We start from the raw sequence: 23,576 nt of genomic DNA on the forward strand, positions 1-23,576 counted from the left end.
AAGATCGCACTTTACTTTCCAACACACGCGCTTTAAAATCTGCCGTTTCCGCACACAGCGTCCTGCGCCACGAGAATTTGAAAGACCTTCCGCTCATGGCCTGTAATCGCCCCTTTTTCCCCACAGGCGCTCTTTACATTTATCCTATACTCGATTCAATCGCACGTTTCAACAGAACTATTAAGATCAAGGCGGAACACTTCCGATCTTACTGCACCGCCCCAACTTGCCAAATGTGAACCTTTCAACCGCCATTCGCAGCTCTGTAGCGCTGCCCGTCACTCACGCACATCAACTGCTGAGAGAAAAGAGCCAACAAACATCAAAACAAAAACCAGTTCTTCAGTTACCATCCCCTGGATCACAAGATTCCCCAAGTAAATTTCGTGAACATTCGGGCGGCTGTCTTTCCAGAGACCAGCCCTGCTTTCGTCGTGTTTGTCTGTCGAGCGGTCACGCAGATCGAAATGTGTCGACTGATTTCAAGGCACAAATGAACATTGGTGCGAATGGGACATGTGCCCAATAGAAACAGCGGTCGGAGCAGAACAAACTGAAAGGAGTGAGATCGTGAAAGTGAATGTTAGAGTCGGCAACGGAGCAGGAAAGTGTCCATGAAATGGAAGGACGAAAGGAAAGGCGGCCTATTGACTGTGGAAGGAGGAAAAAGCTGGGAGAAGAGGCGGGTTTGAACTGTGGAACATCAAGTACAGGCATGTGAGAGAGGTGGGATTTGACGGAATTGAAAGGTTTTCATCAAAACATTTTTCTTTCATGTTCTGAAGATTGATTTCTTGCTGCATCCTCTCAGCATATGTGGCAAAGGAAAAAATCGGTAAATGAAACTCTGTGGAGACTCGGATTCGCTCCGATGTTCCTGCGACCACAACGCAGAGTGTTAATCACAAAACGATCACGACGCAGCACATGAGGTGTGGCAGTTGTGCCCCAACAACATTAATGGCACGCATGACACTGCTGAGAAGAGAAAGATTTTGGTGATGAGGCTAAAATGTTCAACAGCTCAGATTATGGCAGCGCAGAGACTGAAGCCTAAATCCAGCGCCTTTGACCGCTCGGCCACGCTACCTATTCACAAGAGTGTTGTCCAGAATCTCGGAACTGGTGATTGAAAAGCGGCTTTCCGACTCTGACCTTTGAGTCCAAGATTTTTGCCTTGAAAGAATCAAATAAAAGGGCTTTCTTTGCACTGTTCTTGCGACCAGGTGGCTGAGTGGTTGAGGTGATGGACTGCTAATCCATTGAGCTTTGCCAGCATGGTTTTGTATCCCAGCCGCGCCATTACTGCCTTTTTTTAATCGTTCATGGGATGTGGGCGTCGCTGGCGAGGCCACCATTTATTGCCCATCCCTAATTGCCCTTGAGAAGGTGGTGGTGAGCCGCCTTCTTGAACTGTTGCAGTCCGTGTGGTGACGGTTCTCCCACAGTGCTGTTAGGTAGGGAGTTCCAGGATTTTGACCCAGCGACGATGAAGGAACGGTGATATATTTCCAAGTTGGGATGGTGTGTGACTTGGAGGGGAACGTGCAGGTGTTGTTGTTCCCATGTGCCTGCTGCCCTTGTCCTTCTCGATGTTAGAGGTCGTGGGTTTGGGAGGTGCTGTCGAAGAAGCCTTGGCGAGTTGCTGCACTGCATCCTGTGGATGGTACACACTGCAGCCACAGTGCGCCGGTGGTGAAGGGAGTGAATGTTTAGGGTGGTGGATGGGGTGCCGAACAAGTGGGCTACTTTGTCCTGGATGGTGTCGAGCTTCTTGAGTGTTGTTGGAGCTGCACTCATCCAGGCAAGTGGAGAGGATTCTATCACACTCCTGACTTGTGCCTTGTAGATGGTGGAAAGGCTTTGGGGAGTCCGGAGGTGGGTCACTCACCACAGAATACCCAGCTTCTGGCCTACTCGTGCAGCCACAGTATTTATATGGCTGGTCCAGTTAAGTTTCTGGTCAATGGTGACACCCAGGATGTTGATGATGGGGGATTCGGCGATGGTAGTGCCGTTGAATGTCAAGGGGAGGTGGTCAGACTCTCTCTTGTTGGAGATTGTCATTGCCTGGCAATTGTCTGGCATGAATGTTACTTGCCACTTATGAGCCCAAGCCTGGATATTGTCCAGGTCTTGCTGCATGTGGGCACAGACTGCTTCTTATCTGTGGGGTTGTGAATGGAACTGAACACTGCGCAATCATCAGCAAACATCCCCATTTCTGACCTTATGATGGGGGAAAGGTCATCGATGAAGCAGCTGAAGATGGTTGGGCCAAAGACACTGCCCTGAGGAACTCCTGCAGCAATGTCCTGGGGCTGAGATGATTGGCCTCCAACAACCACTACCATCTTCTTTTGTGCTCCGTCTGACTCCAGCCACTGGAGAGTTTTCCACTGAAGCGGCAGCTGAACGGATGGTCTCAATCTTTGTGACAAAATAGTCCAGGAGCTCCTCGCAAATTTTGTGGTGAGGGTGGAGGAGGCAGGGGGTGCAAGAAGTCGGTTTGTGGTCGAGAAGAGATACCGGGGGTATCTTTGGATTCCTGGATAATCCTGGAATAATGAGCAATTTTCTGTCTCTCTCTGTTTAGGGCTGGTGAATTAGCCCGGGTCTGTTCACAGGGCGATTCTGCGTTTTATTTCTTCCTCATTATTGTGGTTCTGATATCGAGGTGAGGATTTTAAAATCTGCTCGGAGATCAGTGAAATTAAATCGTGGAAAGTGAAAAAGTCCGAGTCAGTTTTTCACTGTATTTTCTTCATCCGATGTTGCTGATAAATGAAATGAAGCTTCTGAAGGCAGACCTTCCCGTCGGGGAATTGACCCCAGTCTCCAGGGTGATGGACACTGATACTCACCACGATACTAACGAGGAACTGGTGCCGGAAGGGCATGTACGTTCTCCACAGATGCTTCACGTTTCAGTAAATCTGTTTGAACTATTCTTTTGGTGACAGTTTGTTTAACTTTCCACGGACCACTGTTGAAAGAAGAATTACCGACCACTTTTCCATCTCATGTTGGATCATGATGTGGGGAGTGCGGGAGAGAGTGAGACAGAGAAAGACCGACTCAAGAAAACAAAGAAAATATGAGGCACACACACAGACAGATAGACACAGACACGCATACACATGGAGTGACTCAGAAATATGGAGAGACAGAACATGGATAATTTGGCTGATTTTTGTTCTATTTCTGTCGTAGATTTCGAGAAATCTCACAGATCAATGAAAATGAGCATAAAACTCGAGGTGTTCAATGCTGTGGAATTTTAATTCACTTAAGAATTATTAATTCTACAAGAAACTTGTTGAATTTTGAAACGCAGAGATGAACACGTTGATAAATGACGGGATCTGAAGTCTGTCAGATTTGAACCTGCGCGAGGGAAATGAATGAAATTTTAATCTGTCACCTGAACCACGAGGAAGTTAAAATCACAATTGCTCGACATCCAGTCCTCAAATAGTCTCCGTACATTAATATTCTGAAAGTGACAATCACCTGTTTTTTTTCTCTGTAGTTTTTTTTTAGGAAGAAGCTCGGCGAAGACATAAAATTAAAAGTTGGCGTCTTATAAATGCTTCCTCCCCGTCGGGGAATGAAACCCCGGACTGAGGCGGGGCAACTCACCACGAGAAGAGAGAAAGAAAGAACGAAAGAAAGACAGAGGCAGTTGTCGTTGTCCAACAAAGAGATGGAAATGTAAAAGGTTCTTTCAAGAGTGGCCCGTGGAAAATGAAACACACTGTCATCAAATAAATAGTGAAAAGAAATGCACTGATACATGAAGCATGTCTAACACCATCTGGGATGAGTGCAGGGTGGCTTATGCAGTTCCTCGTTAGTATAGTGGTGAGTGTCCCCGCGTGTCACGTAGGAGACCGGGGTTCAATTCCCCGACGGGGAGATTAAACTTCCGCCGCATTTTAAAGCTTTTTTCTCATTCATGTCCAATATTGGATGCGGAATATACAGTGAAAAACTGATTCGGAGTTTCCCACTTTCCCCAATTTAATTTCACTGATATTCCAGCGGTTTTAAAATCCGCTCTCAGCTTCACTCTTCACCTCGATGTTCGACTGGCTTCTGTGATGGTGGGGATTTCGGGAGGAGGCCGAGATGGATCATCCACTCGGCACTTCTGGCTGAAGACGGTTTCTAAAACTTTGCACTCACGTGCTGGGCTTGACCATCATTGAGGATGGGGATATTCATGGAGCCTCTTCCCGTTCGTTGTTTAATTATCCACCATCATTCACAAATGGGTGTGGCAGGACTGCAGAGCTTTGATCTGATCCGTTGTTTGTGGGATCGCTGAGCTCCATCAACAGCATGCTGCTTCCACTGTTTGTCAAGTAGTCCTGTGTTACTTTCAGGTTATTGGTGTGTGTATGTGTTTATGTAGCTCGGAATGTGTGTATGTGTGAATATGACTTTGTCTGTCTCACTTGTTATATGCGTCTCTGAGTGTCTCTCTCTTTCTTTCTATCTGTCACTTTTTCCCTGCTCCCCAAATAATTTTTCTCTGGACCTTGACTAATAAAGAGATAGAAAGTAAGTCTTCTTTCAACAGTGGCATGTGGAAAGTTAAACAAATTTTCATCAAAGAAGTAGTTAAAATAGATTCACTGAAACGTGCATCCTTTTCATTGCTGCACGTGAGATCTTTCATGTCTGCGCCTGTTCCGAGACCTGTCTCTCTCTGTTTCGGGCTGGTGACAGCGCGATTCTGCGTTTTATTTCTTGCCCATCATTGTGGTTCTCACATCGAGCTGAAGCGTGAGGCAGAGAGCAGATATTTAAAATCGCTGTGAAATCAAATTGCAGAAGTGGGAAAGGCCGAGTCAGTTTTTCATTGTATTTTCAACATCCAATATTTCAGATGAATGAAAGTGAAGCTTCGAAAGCAGCAATAACCTCCTCATCGGGGAATTGAACCCCGGTCTCCCGCGTGAGAGGCGCCACAATACCAAGGAGGAATTGGTGCAGACATTTACCGGACATTCAACAAAGATGCTTCACTTTTCAGTGAATCTGTTTGAACTGTTCATTTGATGACAGTTTGTTAAACTTTCCACGAACCACTGTTGAAAGAAAAATTACCGACCACTTTTGCATCACATGTTAGATCATGATGTGGGTAACGCGGGAGAGAGTGAGACAGAAAGAGACAGATCTTCTCAGGAAAATATAGAAAATATGAGGCACATACACAGACAGACACACAGAAACAGACACACATGCACATGGATTGACTCAGAAATACTGAGAGTCAGAATATGGATAATTTGGCTGATTTTTGTTCTATTTCTGTCGTAGATTTCGTGAAATCTTGCAGATCAATTAAAATGAGCATAAAACTCGAGGTGCGCAATGCTGTGGAATTTTAATTCACTTAAGAATTATTAATTCTACAAGAAACATGTTGAATTTTGAAACGCAGAGATGAAACAGGTTGATGAATGACGGGATCTGAAGTCTGTCAGATTTGAACCAATGAATGAATTTCTAATCTGTCACCTTAATCACCAGTTAGTAAAAATCACAATTGCTCTGCATCCAGTCCTCAAATAGTCTCCGTACAATAATATTCTGAAAGTGACAATCACCTGTTTTTTTGCTCTGCAGTTTTTGTTCAGGAAGAAGCTCGGCGAAGACATAAAATTAAAAGTTGGCGTCTGATAAATGCTTCCTCCCCGTCGGGGAATTAAACCCCGGACTAAGGCGGGGCAACTCACCACGATAAGAGAGAAAGAAAGAACGAAAGAAAGACAGAGTCAGTTGTCGTTGTCTAACAAAGAGAAGGAAATGTAAAAGGTTCTTTCAAGAGTGGCCCGTGGAAAATGAAACAAACTATCATCAAATAAATAGTAAAAAGAAATACACTGATACATGAAGCACGTCTAACGCCATCTGGGATGAGTGCACGATCAATGTTGCAGCTACTCGTTAGTATAGTGGTGAGTATCCCCGCTTGTCACGCTGGAGAACGGGGTTCGATTCCCCGACGAGGAGATTAAACTTTCGCCGCCTTCAAAAGCTTTTGTCTCCAATATTGGATGCGGAATATACAGTGAGAAACTGACTCGGAGTTTCCCACTTTCCCCAATTGAATTTCACTGATATTCCAGCCGTTTTAAAATCTGCTCTCAGCGTCACTCTTCACCTCGATGTTCGACTGGCTTCTGTGATGGTGGGGATTTCGGGAGGAGGCCGAGATGGATCATCCACTCGGCACTTCTGGCTGAAGACGGTTTCTAAAACTTTGCACTCACGTGCTGGGCTTTACCATCATTGAGGATGGGGATGTTCATAGAGCCTCTTCCCGTTAGTTGTTTAATTATCCACCATCATTCACAAATGGGTGTGGGAGGACTGCAGAGCTTTGATCTGATCCGTTGTTTGTGGGATCGCTAAGCTCTATCAACAGCATGCTGCTTCCACTGTTTGTCAAGTAGTCCTGTGTTACTTTCAGGTTATTGGTGTGTTTATGTCGCAAGGAATGTGTGTATGTGTGAATATGACTATGTCTGTCTCACTTGTTATATGCGTTTCTGAGTGTCTCTCTCTTTCTTTCTATCTGTCACTTTTTCCCTGCTCCCCAAATAATTTTTCTCTGGACCTTGACGAATAAAGAGATAGAAAGTAAGTCTTCTTTCAACAGTGGCATGTGGAAAGTTAAACAAATTGACATCAAAGAAGCAGTTAAAATAGATTCACTGAAACGTGCATCCTTTTCATTGCTGCACGTGAGATCTTTCATGTCTGCGCCTGTTCCGAGACCTGTCTCTCTCTGTTTCGGGCTGGTGACAGCGCGATTCTGCGTTTTATTTCTTGCCCATCATTGTGGTTCTCACATCGAGCTGAAGCGTGAGGCAGAGAGCAGATATTTAAAATCGCTGTGAAATCAAATTGCAGAAGTGGGACAGGCCGAGTCAGTTTTTCATTGTATTTTCAACATCCAATATTTCAGATGAATGAAAGTGAAGCTTCGAAAGCAGCAATAATCTCCTCGTCGGGGAATTGAACCCCGGTCTCCCGCGTGACAGGCGGGGATACTCACCACTATACTAACGAGGAATTGGTACAGACATTTACCGTATATTCACCAAAGATGCTTCACGTTTCAGTGAATCTGTTTGAACTGTTCATTTGATGACAGTTTGTTTTACTTTCCACGAACCACTGTTGAAAGAAAAATTACCGACCACTTTTGCATCACATGTTGGATCATGATGTGGGTAACGCGGGAGAGAGTGAGACAGAAAGAGACAGATCTTCTCAGGAAAATATAGAAAATATGAGGCACATACACAGACAGACACACACACAGAAACAGACACACATGCACATGGATTGACTCAGAAATACTGAGAGTCAGAATATGGATAATTTGGCTGATTTTTGTTCTATTTCTGTCGTAGATTTCGTGAAATCTTGCAGATCAATTAAAATGAGCATAAAACTCGAGGTACTCAATGCTGTGGAATTTTAATTCATTTAAGAATTATTAATTCTACAAGAAACTTGTTGAATTTTGAAACGCAGAGATGAAACAGGTTGATGAATGACGGGATCTGAAGTCTGTCAGATTTGAACCAATGAATGAATTTCTAATCTGTCACCTTAATCACCAGTTAGTAAAAATCACAATTGCTCTGCATCCAGTCCTCAAATAGTCTCCGGACAATTATATTCTGAAAGTGACAATCACCTGTTTTTTTGCTCCGCAGTTTTTGTTCAGGAAGAAGCTCGGCGAAGACATAAAATTAAAAGTTGGCGTCTGATAAATGCTTCCTCCCCGTCGGGGAATTAAAACCCGGACTAAGGCGGGGCAACTCACCACGATAAGAGAGAAAGAAAGAACGAAAGAAAGACAGAGTCAGTTGTCGTTGTCTAACAAAGAGAAGGAAATGTAAAAGGTTCTTTCAAGAGTGGCCCGTGGAAAATGAAACAAACTATCATCAAATAAATAGTTAAATGAAATGCACTGATACATGAAGCATGTCTAACGCCATCTGGGATGAGTGCATGGTCAATGCAGCAGCTCCTCGTTAGTATAGTGGTCAGTATCCCCGCCTGTCACGCGGGAGACCGCGGTTCAATTCCCCGACGAGGAGATTAAACTTTCGCCGCCTTCAAAAGCTTTTGTCTCCAATATTGGATGCTGGAATATACAGTGAGAAACTGACTCGGAGTTTCCCACTTTCCCCAATTGAATTTCACTGATATTCCAGCCGTTTTAAAATCTGCTCTCAGCGTCACTCTTCACCTCGATGTTCGACTGGCTTCTGTGATGGTGGGGATTTCGGGAGGAGGCCGAGATGGATCATCCACTCGGCACTTCTGGCTGAAGACGGTTTCTAAAACTTTGCACTCACGTGCTGGGCTTTACCATCATTGAGGATGGGGATGTTCATCGAGCCTCTTCCCGTTAGTTGTTTAATTATCCACCATCATTCACAAATGGGTGTGGCAGGACTGCAGAGCTTTGATCTGATCCGTTGTTTGTGGGATCGCTAAGCTCTGTCAACAGCATGCTGCTTCCACTGTTTGTCAAGTAGTCCTGTGTTACTTTCAGGTTATTGGTGTGTGTATGTGTTTATGTAGCTAGGAATGTGTGTGTTTGTGTATGTGTGAATATGACTATGTCTGTCTCACTTGTTATATGCGTTTCTGAATGTTTCTTTCTATCTGTCACTTTTTCCCTGCTCCCCAAATAATTTTTCTCTGGACCTTGACTAATAAAGAGATAGAAAGTAAGTCTTCTTTCAACAGTGGCATGTGGAAAGTTAAACAAATTGTCAATAAAGAAGTAGTTAAACTAGATTCACTGAAACGTGCATTCTTTTCATTGCTGTATGTGAGATCTTTCATGTCTGCGCCTTTTCCGAGACCTGTCTCTCTCTGTTTCGGGCTGGTGACAGCGCGATTCTGCGTTTTATTTCTTGCCCATCATTGTGGTTCTCACATCGAGCTGAAGCGTGAGGCAGAGAGCAGATATTTTAAATCGCTGTGAAATCAAATTGCAGAAGTGGGAACGGCCGAGTCAGTTTTTCATTGTATTTTCAACATCCAATATTTCAGATAAATGAAAGTGAAGCTTCGAAAGCAGCAATAACCTCCTCGTCGGGGAATTAAACGCCGGTCTGCTGCGTGATAGGCGGGGATACTCACCACTCTTCTAACGAGAAATTGGTAAAGGTTTTGACCGTATATTCACCACAGATGCTTCACGTTTCAGTGAATCTGTTTGAATTATTCATTTGATGACAGTTTGTTTAACTTTCCACGGACCACTGTTGAATGAAAAATTACCGACCATTTTTCCATCTCATGTTGGATCATGATGTGGGTAACGCGGGAGAGAGTGAGACAGAAAGAGACAGATCTTCTCAGGAAAATATAGAAAATATGAGGCACATACACAGAGAAACAGATACACATCGATTGACTCAGAAATACTGAGAGTCAGAATTTGGATAATGTGGTTGATTTTTGTTCTATTTCTGTCGTAGATTTCGTGAAATCTTGCAGATCAATTAAAATGAGCATAAAACTCGAGGTACTCAATGCTGTGGAATTTTAATTCACTTAAGAATTATTAATTCGACAAGAAACTTGTTGAATTTTGAAATGCAGAGATGAAACAGGTTGATGAATGACGGGATTTGAAGTCTGTCAGATTTGAACCTGCGCGGGGGAAATGAATGAATTTCTAATCTGTCACCTTAACCGCCAGTTCGTAAAAATCTCAATTGCTCTGCATGCATTCCTCAAATAGTCTCTTAATTATCCACCAGCATTCACAAATGGGTGTGGCAGGACTGCAGAGCTTTGATCTGATCCGTTGTTTGTGGGATCGCTTAGCTCTCTCTGCAGCATGCTGCTTCCACTGTTTGTCAAGTCGTCCTGTGTTACTTTCATGTTATTGGTGTGTGTATGTTGGTCTGTATATGTCTGTGTGTGAGTGTTTATGTAGCTAGAATGTGGGCCTCCATTTTTACAGCTTTTTTATTTTAACCTCTTGGGGCCGGGATTCCTGGGCCTTCTCCTTCACACCACATGAGAGGAGGCGAGAAGGCCCGAAACAGCAGGTAAGTGCCTTTATAGCACAGCTGGTGGCCCGGAGGAGCAGGAGTGCTTTCCGCAGGCCCAACAAGCCAACCTGCCGTGATCCCATGCAGATGATCGGCCGACCCCCTCCAAATCTCCGACACCCCTGCACGAACTACGAACCCCATGATCTCCGACCCCTGCAATGACTCCCGAACCCGACCCCCGATGACTGAGCCCTCCCTCCGATGACTGACCCACCCATGACCTCATGACCCCGTGACCACCCTCCCCGATAAAATCAAGCCCAATGAGTTTGATTCCCGTTGTGTTATCTCTCTGTCGGTTTGCTAATAAACGTTTAACTCGCGGCCTGTTCCCATCAATGGACACAAGTAGTAACAGACAGAGCGGGTCTGACCGCCCCGAGATGTGGAAAAGACATCAGTTTGGGACAAATGCCTCAAATCAAATAGTCTCCCGGCTCCGAGGGAGACAAATTCCAGAGAAAAAGGCAGATGGGAAAAGAGAAATAAAAGCTCAATAAAGACACTATCAATATTTCCCATTCGTGATGCCTGTCTATTTCTTCCCCAACCTTTCTGTGCCGGTTAAAATTTCAGTGTAAATAAATGCGAGAATCGACTCAAAGAATGAGAACAAAGCAACAAAAATTGCCGAACACAGAATCAAACCCAGAGACCTTTAGATCTTCAATCTCACGCTCTCCAAACTCAACTATTTCGGCTCCACTGGAAATTGGACTTTGTGACATCACCTTGGAGGAAAATATAAACCGGGTGGAATTTCCCCTCCCGCTCATTCCTCCCTCTGGGGGAATGGGACCCGGTCAGATCTCGGAGCTCAGGTTATGTTAATGTTCAGCTTATGACATCTTAATATTATCTTGTGTTTGGCCTCATTTAATCAGGTTCATGGGCACTTTCTTACATCATCCCTTCTCCCAAATCGCTTCTTCCCCGAAGGAATGTGGTGCACCCCTGGCCAAATTTAACAGGAAAAGCCAATTATCGCCCGCTTCCCACAGGAGAAAAAGCTCACCCTGGAGATTCAAGCGGAGCAAATTCCCAAATAACGTCCCTACCCAGCATCGAACCAGGGACTTTTCGCGTGTGAGATAAATGTCATAACCGCTGCACTGCAGAAACCATTGCGCAATTTATGGAATCGTGTGGTTTCTCCGTTGAACAATATATGTCCCACACTAAAAGCTCTCAATCCTTCTCTTTCACAAACATTTCACTGATCAAACTTCACAAGTCAGACAGGAAAAAGTCTTCATTTCAAAATCATTGAACTCCCGAAGGAGCTGCGGGGACAGACTGAGCGGTGAAACTGAGTACAGAGATACAGAGAGACACCAGCAGAGGGAGGTAGAGAGCGGTGTAACTGAGTACAGAGATACAGAGAGACACCAGCAGAGGGAGGTAGAGAGCGGTGTAACTGGGTACAGAGATAAAGAGAGACACCAGCAGAGGGAGGTCGAGAACGGTGTAACTGAGTACAGAGATGCAGAGACACCAGCAGAGGGAGGTAGAGAGCGGTGTAACTGAGTACAGAGATACAGAGAGACACCAGCAGAGGGAGGTAGAGAGCGGTGTAACTGAGTACGGAGATACAGAGAGACACCAGCAGAGGGAGGTAGAGAGCGGTGTAACTGAGTACAGAGATACAGAGAGACACCAGCAGAGGGAGGTAGAGAGCGGTGTAACTGAGTACAGAGATAAAGAGAGACACCAGCAGAGGGAGGTAGTGAGCGGTGTAACTGAGTACAGAGAGACACCAGAAGAGGGAGGTAGAGAGCGGTGTAACTGAGTACAGAGATACAGAGAGACACCAGCAGAGGGAGGTGGAGAGCGGTGTAACTGAGTACAGAGATGCAGAGACACAGAGGACGGCTTCAACCGGGATCTTGGGTTCATGTCACGCTACACCTCACCCCACCAGCGAACAGTTACCTGCTTTTAATAGAACGGGTCAATTGCTGTCTTTTCCTTCCCGATGTTTCTGTGTTTCTGCCTCTCTCTCTCTCTGTTTTTTTTTGTTCTGGCCGTTTGTATATTCGGTGGCCCTGCCGGTAACACCTATCTGTCTGAACACTTTGGTTGCCTTGGAAACGGGCAGTTGGAAAGACTATCTGTAATCACCATGTATTGTTCTGTGATTTATAAATGTGAGAGGTTCGAGGATTTCTTGACATTCACCTGAGGAAAGAGGAAGCCTCCGAAAGCTTGTGAATTTTAAAATAAAATTGTTGGACTATAACTTGGTGTTGTAAAATTGTTTACAATTGTCAACCCCAGTCCATCACCGGCATTTCCACATGACAGTGATACAGAGAGACACCAGCAGAGTGTCCAGGAAACCCACCTTTCATCTGAAATCTGAGGCGAGATCTAAACTGCACAGAGTAGAGGAAGCATTACTGTGTATCTGACCCGTGTTGTACCTGCCCTGGGAGTGTTTGATTTGACAGTGCAGAGGGAGCTTCATTCTGCATATAACCCGTGCTGTACCTCTCCTGGGAGTGTTTGATGGGGCAGTTCAGCTGGAACTTTAATCAGTCTCTCCACATAACTGAAGTCCTTCATTCTTGGCACCATTCTAGTAAATCACCTCTGCATCCTCTCTCAGGCCTTGACATCCTTCGTAATGTTTAGTGCCCAGAATTGAACACAATACTCCAGCTGAGGCCGAACCAGCGTTTTATAAAGGTTTAGTATCAATTCTTTGCTTTTATATTCAATGCCTCAATTAATAAAGCCAAGGACCCCATTTGCTTTATTCACAACATTCTCAACTTGTCCTGCCACCTTCAAAGATTTGTGTAACTACACCCCCAGGTCTCGCTGTTCCTGCACTCCCTTTAAAACTGTACCATTTAGTTTATATTGCCTCTCCTCATTCTTCCTACCAAAATGTATCACTTCACAATTCTCTGCATTAAATTTCATCTGCCATGTTTCAACCCATTTTATCAGTCTGTCCATGTCTTCCTAAAGTCTGTTACTATCCTCCACATTGTTTATTACATTTTCAAGTTTCGTGTCATCTGCAAACTTTGAAATTATACCCTGTACACCCAAATCCCAGTCATTAATATATATCAAAAAGAGCAGTGATCCTAATACCGAGCCCTGGGGGACACCACTGTATACTTGCCTCCAGTCTGAAAAACAACCGTTCACCACTACTCTCTGTTTTCTGCTCCTTTGCCAAATTTGTATCCACGCTGCCATTGACCGTTTAATCCCATGGGCTTCAATTTTGCTAACAAGTCTATTATGTGATACTTTATCCTCCCTTAATCTCTCCCTGCATAGAAACTCCCCGATCCATATTCATGGCCACCCCCTCGACCTTGCCATCTCACGTGGCCTCTCTACTCCCGATCGTGTCAATCATGGATAAGGCCATCTCTGATCACTTCCTTGTATCCCTCTCCACCCATATGGAATCATAGAATCATAGAAAGGTACAGCACGGAATGAGGCCATTCGGCCCATCGAATCTTTCCAGCTCTATGGAAGATCAATCCATGTAGTCCCACTCCCCCAATGCACATCACAGAATGAACTCAGGAATCCCACACCACTTTCTATGAGCGGTAACAGGCTGCGGTTATGGTGCAGACCGGGACCCAGGGCTGAGACTGTGGTCATCAGTTACTCTGGGAGTGGCACAGTCTGGTTCATGACTAGCCAAGGGTGAGAGTAACGCCAGGGAGTCAGGCTGGTGTTTAGAAGGGTGTGGGTTCCAGCTCCCGTTCCAGGACTTGGACACATGATCCAGACTGACTGTTTCGTGCTCAGAGGGAGCTGCATCGTGAGAGGTGCTGTCCTTTGAATGAGGTGTTTAATGGGGGTCCCTTCTTTCTGCTCCGAGGTGTAAAAGATCCCGTGGCAATTTGTGAAGAGCAGGGAGTTCTCCCGGTGTCCTGGCCAACATTCTTCCCACAACCATCAGCACCCAACAAACAGGAGATCTGCTCAATATCTCATCACTGTTTGGGGGATCTTGCTGGACACAACTTGGCTGCGACGTTCTCTTTTTAAACGATAGTGACTGAACTTCCAGTGCAGTCCGTTGGGATGTCCTGAGGATGTGAAAGGTGCTATACAAATGCAAGTTCCTTGTTTCCCACAGTGGGCCGTGTCTCGTTCCTCATCTTATTGAGACTCTCAGTTAATTGGTCCGTTCTCTCCGCAGATGGGGCCCGACCCGTTGAGTGTTTCCAGAATGTTCTGTCTGTGTTTCACTCAGACTCGGGCTTTACAGTAAATGGTCAAGGGATTGTCGTAAAACACTTGGCCATGAGCTGCTGAGTGACCTGTCGGGAAATTGTTGCTTGCTTCCCTTCAGCTTGTGGGACTGGGTTTTTGGTGCACTGTCCCTCCAAGAGCTGTGGTTTGCCTCATTTCTCAGTGTGATTGTGGGACTGACACAGATGCGAGAGAGGAAGCAGCAGACGGACTTCAGGCAAATTGGGAGGCTGTGTTAAAAGTTCAACATTCCCACACCGGGAGTTGCACCCCAGTCGCGTAGGTGAAAACCAGGAATCCTCCCCACCAGACCACATGGGAACGGCAGCAACACACCAGCAGGAAGGGCACTGAGACCACACCCGCGAAGTTAACGGATGATTTAAAGGAGGTATTCACAATTCTGAAAGGTTTTGACAGAGGATGTGAGGAGAAATTGTTTCCAGTGACGGAATGGTTAATAACCAGCGGACACAGATTTAAGCTAAATTGAAAGACAGTCATGGGGGGATGAGGAGAGGTTTTTTTACGCAGCGAGTTGTTATGATCGGAAATGCACTGCCTGAAACGGAGGTGGAAGCAGGTTCAATAGTAACTTTCAAATGGGAATTGAATAAATACTTGACGTTTAAAAAATTGCAGGGCTGTGGGGAAAGAGCAGGGGAGTGGGACTAACCCACTTCCTTCTGTGTTCATCACTGGTAAAAACTCTCCCCCAAGTCACTTACAACGGCACTTTCAAATTCCCAGCTATCATCCTTTGGCCCTCCATTCACCACGACATTTCTGCAGCTACTGATTTGCTCAATCACACCCTCACCTCCACCTTTGATGCCCTTGTACCCATTAAAACCATTACTCCCCCTCACCCAGGTCGTCCCCCCTGGGTCTGCCCTCATTTCCGCTCCCCTAAGTCCAAGGGACACAGCTTTGAACGTTTATGGTGGACAACTGGTTTGGCCATTCATCGCCAGATCTGGCTGGACCACATAAAGCACTATCGGGTCCTGTCTCCTCTGACAAAACTGCTCACTATTCCAGGATCATCCTGGAATGTAAAGATAACCCCCGGCTTCACTTCTCCACTAAAAAACCGTTTTCTTAAACCCCACTCCCCTCAGTCCTCCACCCTCACCTCCAACAAAAAGTGCGAGGAGCTCATGGACCTCATTGTGACTAAGATTGAGACCATCCATTCAGCTGCCTCTGCCGCTCCCCTTCCTTCCCCGAGCCCACCAAGTTTCTCTCCTATCTCCCCTCATGCCCTCTCTGAGCTCTCTTGACCATGAGACCCACCTCCTGCTCCCTTGGCCCTGTTCCCACCAAACTACTGACCACCCAACCTCCCTTCCTGGCCCCATGTTAGCTGACATTGTTAATTATCCCCTCGCCTCAGGTACTGTCCCCCTCCCCATCAAATCTGCCATCATCACCCTCCTTCATAAAAGACCCACCCTTGACCCCTGTGTCCTTGCAAACTACCACCCCATCTCCCACCTCCCTTTCCTCCCCAAAGTGTTCTCGCCTCCAAAATGCGTGTCCATCTTTCCGATAACACCATGTTTGAATCCCTCCAATCAGGTTTCCACTCCTGCCACTGTACTGAAACGGCCCTTGTCAAAGTCACAAATGACATCCTCTGTGACAGTGTAGAGGGAGATTTAATCTTGATCTCACCCTTGATGCACCTGCCCCCGGAGTGTTTGATGACACAATGTAGAGGGAGCTTTACTCTGCCATGTACTGTACAGTATCAGTCTGTGATGGAGCAGAGCCCTGCTCTTTAATAGAAATCATTCTTTCGATTAGCCACTGAGCCCCTAAAGCAGCCTCCGAGACCCAAAGTCTGATTTCCATCCCACAGTTCCAGCAGTTTGCGAGGGCTGGGCCACGTTAACAGCAGCTCTCTGTTCCTGGTCTGGAGCTGAGGTGTTGTGTATTGTCCCTGACACAGGGACCAGACGGTGAGCTGCTGGCTCCTATTGTTCTGGGATCATTCCCTGCTGCTCTGTTCTCACCTCTTCACTGGGTCTCAGATTATTACCAGCCATCTTCCTGATCAATAAACAATCGCCAGTCTGACCGCGGAGATTTGAAATGTGTGAAACATTTCATGTGTCTCATCCCTCTCCCTGGACACAAATAAATAGGCCGTCATGAAATGTTCACAGTCCGTTTCTTGAGCCTTCTCCTTCTTCGAAGAATCTTTTAAACTCCTTGCTAAAGTGACCATTGATCTTAATGTCTTGTTTTGCGGTATGTTCTAGATTGTTCCAGGTCAGCATTGTAATAATTCGGTGGTAGTTGAAAAGTGGGATCATTATATTAAATCGAGATATTTATCACAGCCTCGCCCCCCAAACATTCAAACCACCGTTCAGGAGGAGAACCCCTCTGCTCACTGACCTACATTGGCTCCCAGTCCACCAACATCTCAAATTTTAAATTCTCATCCTCGTGTTCAAATCCCTCCATGACCTCGCCCCTCCCTATCTCTGTAACCTCCTCCACCCCTACAACCCTCCGAGATCTCTGAGCTCCTCCAATTCAGGCCTCTTGCGCATCCACGATTTTCATCGCTCCACCATTGGCGGCCGTGCCTTCAACCGACTGGGGCCAAAGCTCTGGATTTCCCTCCCGAAACCTCCCCGCCTCTCTACCTCTCTCTCCTCCCTTAAGACACTTAAAACCTACCTCACCTGTCCCAATATCTCCTTATGTGGCTCCGTGTCACATTTTGTTTGATAATCGCTCCTGTGAAGCGCCTTGGGACGTTTTACTCCGTTAAAGGCGCGATATAAATGCAAGTTGTTGTTGTTGGGGTGGAGAAAGGGTTTTCTTTCTTTTTATGACTCTTTTCTATCTCTGTATTTCTTTCCTTTCTCGGACTCTGTTTTCCGGGTCTGTTTACTGACACACATTACAATCTGTGTCACTCGGTGTCTAACAATGTGAGGCAATGTGTTTTATTCCCGCTGTGTTATCTCTCTGGCGGTTTGCTGATAAATGTTTAACTCGCGGCCTGTTCCCGTTAATGGTCACAAGCAGTAACAGACAGACAGAGCGTGTCTGACCGCCCTGAGATGTGGAAAAGGCATCAGTTTAGGACAAATGCATCAAATCAAATGTTCATCGGGCACCGAGAGAGACAAAAACCAGAGAGAAAGGCAGAAGGAAATAGAGAAATAAAAGATAAATACAGATATCCTTGATGTCTCTCGATTCCATCCCCAACCGTTCAGTGTCGCGGAAAAATGTCAGTGCAAATAAATGTTCGAGAATCGACCCAAAGAAGAAGAAACAAAATAACCCAAAACTGCCGAAATCCAGGATCAAACCAGGGACCTTCAGATCTTCAGTCCAACGCTCTCCCAAATGAGCTATTTCGGCCCCACATCAAACTGGCCTTTGAGTCATCCTCTTCGAATAAAATATAACCCCGGGTGGAATTGCCCCTCCCGCTCATTCCTCACTTCGGGAGAATGAGACCGACCATCAAGGAGAGATTTTCTGAGACTGTCGTTGAATCTCATTTATATTAAACATTCCTTGAACTCTCTGCCGGGGGGATTCAGAGCTGGGGTTCGCCATGAACCAGCTTCCCCTCAATTCCCAGCTTTATCAGTGAATCGACCAACAAACGCTCGACAGAGCTCAGGTTATATTAATAATAAAAACAGAAAATGCGGGAAACACTCAGCAGGTCAGGCAGCATCTGTGGAGAGAGAAACATCCTTTCAGGTCGATGACGTTTCATCAGAACTCTCTCCACAGATGCTGCCTGACCTGCTGAGTATTTCCAGCATTTTCTGTTTTTACTTCAGATTTCCAGCATCTGCAGTATTTTGCTTTTGTTTTATAGCTTGTATTAATGTTCTGCTGATGATATCTTAATATTATCTTGTTTTTGGGCAACTTAAATCAGGTTCATGGACAAATTCTTCCATCATCCCTTCTCACACATCGCTTCTCTCTCTCATTCATTCTTTTCTCCTTTCAATCCAGAAGAGGGCGGGAATCAGATCTCACCCCCCGAATCCTCCGCACACAGACCCCCGTCTACCACCCCGTGTGATCCAAGAGACAATTCAATACATTACACTCTGTATAAATACAGGGGAGATCACACTGTTCTGGACACGGAGTGAAATAAACTGAAGTGTTTATAAAAAGTTACGGATCACAACCCGTGTATCTGTCTCTCTCCGCCATCCCGGCCTGTGCTGTGTTATCCGTTCTCACCCAATGTGCTACTGGTAATTTTGTGGAAGTGCATGAAAGGATACGTGACCATATTAACTCTTTATTAATTCACATGATAGGATTAGCCACAAACACAATTGTGTAATTGCGTTTGAGCCTTGTTATGTTGATAATTAGGCCTAGCACAGCCTGGCCTTCCTTGAGATAAGGACAGAATATAATAATAATAGAGTTGATGAATGGCCATGAAGCCTTGAGACTGGCTCCAGCCTTACTGATGACAAGGAACAGGAATGTTTCGAGAAAGAAAATAGCTGAAATCTGCTCAGGCCTACGTGATGGCTATGGATGTTCGGGGGCTGGCTCACTACTTGATTGACCAACTACCTGAGCCAATAAAGAATGTACATGTACGCCCATATTCTGTAACAGGTGGGCGTTGCCTAATGAATTGTATGAACATGAGCTGTTTCATTGACTCGGCGAAGTTGCACCCTCAACCATTGTTTGAAGTGCACTTCCACTTGTATACAAGTTGGGGTTCAATAAAGTTTCTCCTTGTACAACTTGTTTGGGTGTTAATGTATTTGCGAAGTGTTAAGTTTCGACAGTTTTCATCAACATCTTTGAATGTGGCAGCACAAGTTGGTGAAACCGTTAAAACAGCATCCGGTTCCTTGGCTTAATAATAGAGAAATAGAGTACAAAAGCAAGGAAGTTATGTGAAACGTTTATAAATCATTGTTCAGGCCTCATCTGAAGTATTGTGTCCAATTCTGGGCACTATAATTTATTAAGGAGGTCAAGGTCTTGGAGAGGATGGAGAGGAGATTTCCCAGAATTATACCAGGGATGGGGTTTAGTTGTGTGGACAGACTCGAGAACCTGGGATTGTTCTGCTTCGAGCAATGAAGGTTAAGGGTAGAAGTAATCCACGTGTTCAAAATTAAGAGGGGTTTTGATCGGGTAAATAAGGAGAAACTTCACCCACTGGCGGGAGGGTCGGCAACCAACGGACGCAGATTTAAGATAATTGGCAAAAGAACTAGAAGGGAAATCGGGAGATGTTTTTACACAGCGAATTGTTATGATCTGGAACGCACTGCCTTAAAGGATGGTGGAGCTCGATTCAATCGTAACTTTAAAAGGAGAATTGGATAAATACTTGAGTATCTCCCCACAGATACTACCTGACCTGCTGAGTGTTGCCAGCAGTTTCTGGGTTTATTTTTGAGGTTTCACTATCGCAGTTTTCCTGACAACCTGCAAGTTGCCTCAAGGGCGCAGCTTCAAGCACAACTTTCTTGTGCTCTTCTCACACACAAGATCGCACTTTACTTTCCGACACACGCGCTTTAAAATCTGCCGTTTCCGCACACAGCGTCCTGCGCCACGAGAATTTGAAAGACCTTCCGCTCATGGCCTGTAATCGCTCCTTTTTCCCCACAGGCGCTCTTTACATTTGTCCTCTACTCGATTCAATCACAGGTTTCAACAGAACTATTAAGATTAAGGCGGAACACTTCCGATCTTACTGCACCGCCCCAACTTGCCAAATGTGCACCTTTCAACCTCCATTCACAGCTCTGTCGCGCTGCCCGTCACTCACGCAACTCAACTGCTGAGAGAAAAGAGCCAACAAGCATCAAAACAAAAACCAGTTCTTCAGTTACCATCCCCTGGATCACAAGATTCCCCAAGTAAATTGCGTGAACAATCGGGCGGCTGTCTTTCCAGAGACCAACCCTGCTTTGGTCGTGTTTGTCTGTCGAGCGGTCACGCAGATCGAAATGTATCGTCTGGTTTCAAGGCACAAATGAACATTGGTGCGAATGGGACATGTGCCCAATAGAAACAGCGGTCGGAGCAGAACAAACTTAAAGGCGTGAGATCGTGAAAGTGAATGTTAGAGTCGGCAATGGAGCAGGAAAGTGTCCATGAAATGGACGCAGGAAAGTAAAGGCGGCCAATTGACTGTGGAAGGACGAAAAAGCTGGGAGAAGAGGCGGGTTTGAACTGTGGAACATCAAGTACAGGCATGTGAGAGTGCTGGGATTTAATGGAATAAATAGGTTTTCGACACAACAAAAAATATTTTTTTCATGCATTAAAAATTGATATATTGTTGCAGTCGATTCGCAAGCGCGGGAGAGAACAAAAGAAGCAGCGCACACTATTCCGTGACTCGGATTTGAACCGAGGTTGCTGCGGCCACAACGCAGAGTACGAACCACTATACGATCATGGCACCACACTTCGGTGGCTAAGCTTCTGCCCGAACTAGTTAAATAGCGCCTTTAACATAGCAAAACGTCCCAAGGCGCTTCACAGGAGATTTTTTAAACAAAATTTGACACCGAGCCACAGAAGGAGATATTAGAAGCAAAATACTGCGGATGCTGGAAATTTGAAATAAAAACAGAAAATGCTGTGAATAATCAGCAAGTCAGGCAGCGTCTGTGGAGAGAGAAACAGAGTTAACGTTTCAGGTCGATAATCCTTTGTCAGAACTGGAAAAGGTTGAAGATTCAACAGTTTTTAAGCAAGCACAGAGTCAGGAAAAGGGATGGGGGAGGAAGGGGAGGGGAGGAAAGAACAAAAGGAAAGGTCTCTGATAGGATGGAGGGCAGGAGTGATTGAATAATAAAAGGGGTGATGGTGCAAGGCAAGGAGGGTGGTAATGGGACAAGCAAAGAAACAAAAGATGGGTCTCGAGGAGCTGTAAATGGCAACATTAGAACCATAACCAGCACTTGGTCTCCGAAAAAAATGTGATCAGTGTTTATGATCTGAAGTTATTGAAATCAATGTTGAGTTCAGAAGGTTGTAAAGAGCCTGATCGAAAGATGAGGTGCTGTTTCTCGAGCTTATGTTGAGCTTCATTGGAACGGAGTCGGACGCCGAGGACAGAGAGGTCAGAGTGGGATTGGGACGGGGAATTAAAATGGCAAGCGACCGGAAGATCAGGGTCACGCTTGTGGACTGGGCGGAGGTGTTCAGCAAAGCGATTACAAATAAATCACTGTTTCACCTGGAAGGGATGTTTGGGGCCCAGGAAGGTGGGAAGGGAGGAGGTGAAAGGGCAGGTGTTGCATCTCCTGCACTCGCATGGGAAGGTGCCTTGGGGAGGAGATCGGGTGTTGGGGGTGATGGAAGAGTGGACCAGGGTGTCGTGGAGGGAGCGGTCCCTTCGGAATGCTGAAAGTGGAGGGGAGGGGAAGGTGTTTTTGGTGGTGGCATCGCGCTTGGACGTGGTGGAAATGGCGGAGGATGATACTTTTAATGTGGAGGCTGGTGGGGTGGAAGGTAAGGACAAGGGGGACCTACCGTGGTACTGGGAGGGAGTGGAATGGGAAAGGGCAGAAGTGAAGGAAATAGGATGGACACAGTCGAGGGCCCAGTCAACGACAGTGGAGGGGAACCCTAAGTTGAGAAAAAAGGAAGACATATCAGAAATACTGGTGCGCAAGGTGGCATCGCCAGAACAGACACAACGGAGATGGAGAAACTGGGAGAAGGGAATAGGGGCCTGACAGGAAGCGGAGTGGGAGGAAGTGTAATCAAAGTAGCTGTGCGGGTCGGTGGACTTATAATAGATATTGGTTGACAGCCTATCCCCGGAAATGGAGAAAGAGGAAGGGAAGGGAAGGTTCGGAGATGGACCGTGTGAAGGCGAGGGGAAGGGTGAAAATTGGAAGCAAACTTGACTGGGGCGAGAGCAGGAAGTGACATCGATACAGTCATCAATGTACCGGAAAAAGAGGTGAGGGAGGGGACCTGAGTAGGACTGGAACAAAGAATGTTCCACGTATCCCACAAGTTCAGCCAGGCAGAGGAGGGTGGTGGAGGATGGGGATTGGTTGGACCTTCGTTCATGGAAGAGGCAGGGGGCCCGCAGGCCGTCCTGTTGGGGGATGGAGGTGTAGACGGACTGGACGTCCTGGGTGAAAAGGAGAGGGTTAGGGCCGGGTAACTGGAAATTGTTCAAGTGGCGGAAGGCATCGGATGAGTTGCGGATAGAGATCGGAATAAACTGGACGACGGGAGAGAAAGAAGAGTCGAAATAGGAAGAAATTTGTTCCGTGGGGCAAGAACAGGTTGAGACGATGGATCTCCTGGGACAGTCCAGTTTTTGGATCTTGGGAAGGAGGTAGAAGCGGGCTTGGGGGCTATGAGGTTGGAGGCTGTGGGGAGAAGTTCTCCACAGGAGATGAGATCTGTGATGGTCTGCGAAACTATGGATTGATGTTGGGTGGTGGGATCACGGTCCTGGGGAAGGTAGGAGGATGTCGGAGAGTTGGCGTTCAGCCTCCGTTAGGTAGAGGTCTACTCACCTCACAACAACAACAGAGCCGCCCTTGTCAGCAGGTTTAATGACAATGTCAGGGTCAGACTCGAGAGAACGGAGTGCTGAGAGTTCAGAGGGAGGGAGGTTAGAGTGAGTGATGGGAGCAGAGAAATTGAGACGGCCGATGTCACGGCGGCAGTTCACAATGAAAAGATCAAGAGAGGGTAAGAGGATAGAGGGAGGGGTCCAGGTGGACCGAGAAATCTGAAGATGGGAGAAAGGGTCCGCTGCGCGGGGGGAAGACTCCTGGACAAAGAAATGGGCGCGGAGGAGAAGGCCACGGAAGAAGAGCTCAGCATCGAGTCCAGCTCGAAACTCATTGAGGTGGGGGCGTAAGGGGATGAAGCTGAGGCCTTTGCTGAGGACTGACGCTCGGTGTCAGAGAGGGGAAGGTCAGGGGGAATGGTGAAAACACGACAAAGAGATTGGAGGGAGGGATGGGGTCAGAGAAAAGTGAAGGGGAAGAAGGATCGGGAGGGGTGTTGGTATCGAAGAGTTGTTGAAACTTGTGGTCCTTGACACCTGAAAGGAAGAAAAAAGTTTTTCGCTGAAGCGCCGGATGAGGCGATGGATGAAATGGAACTGCGGACCAGGACAGCTCTGAAGTAGAGAGAGTCGGTGCTGCTGAAGAGAGAGTGTTTGATCAGGTTTCTACTGAAACTCACTTTCACAGA

General features: G+C 46.2%; 1 protein-coding gene and 1 non-coding gene across 2 annotated transcripts in view; both read right to left on the reverse strand.

Annotated features, from left to right (window-relative positions):
- Positions 1–23,576, reverse strand: part of LOC137302074 (zona pellucida sperm-binding protein 3-like) — a 243,342-nt gene that overhangs the window by 194,800 nt on the left and 24,966 nt on the right. The gene's annotated exons all lie outside the window — the stretch shown is intronic.
- On the reverse strand, positions 7,021–7,092 carry trnad-guc (transfer RNA aspartic acid (anticodon GUC)). The gene has a single exon. It is a non-coding gene; the product is annotated as a tRNA-Asp (tRNA).

Source organism: Heptranchias perlo, chromosome 35, assembly GCF_035084215.1.
Source record: "Heptranchias perlo isolate sHepPer1 chromosome 35, sHepPer1.hap1, whole genome shotgun sequence".
NCBI classification, from domain to species: domain Eukaryota; kingdom Metazoa; phylum Chordata; class Chondrichthyes; order Hexanchiformes; family Hexanchidae; genus Heptranchias; species Heptranchias perlo.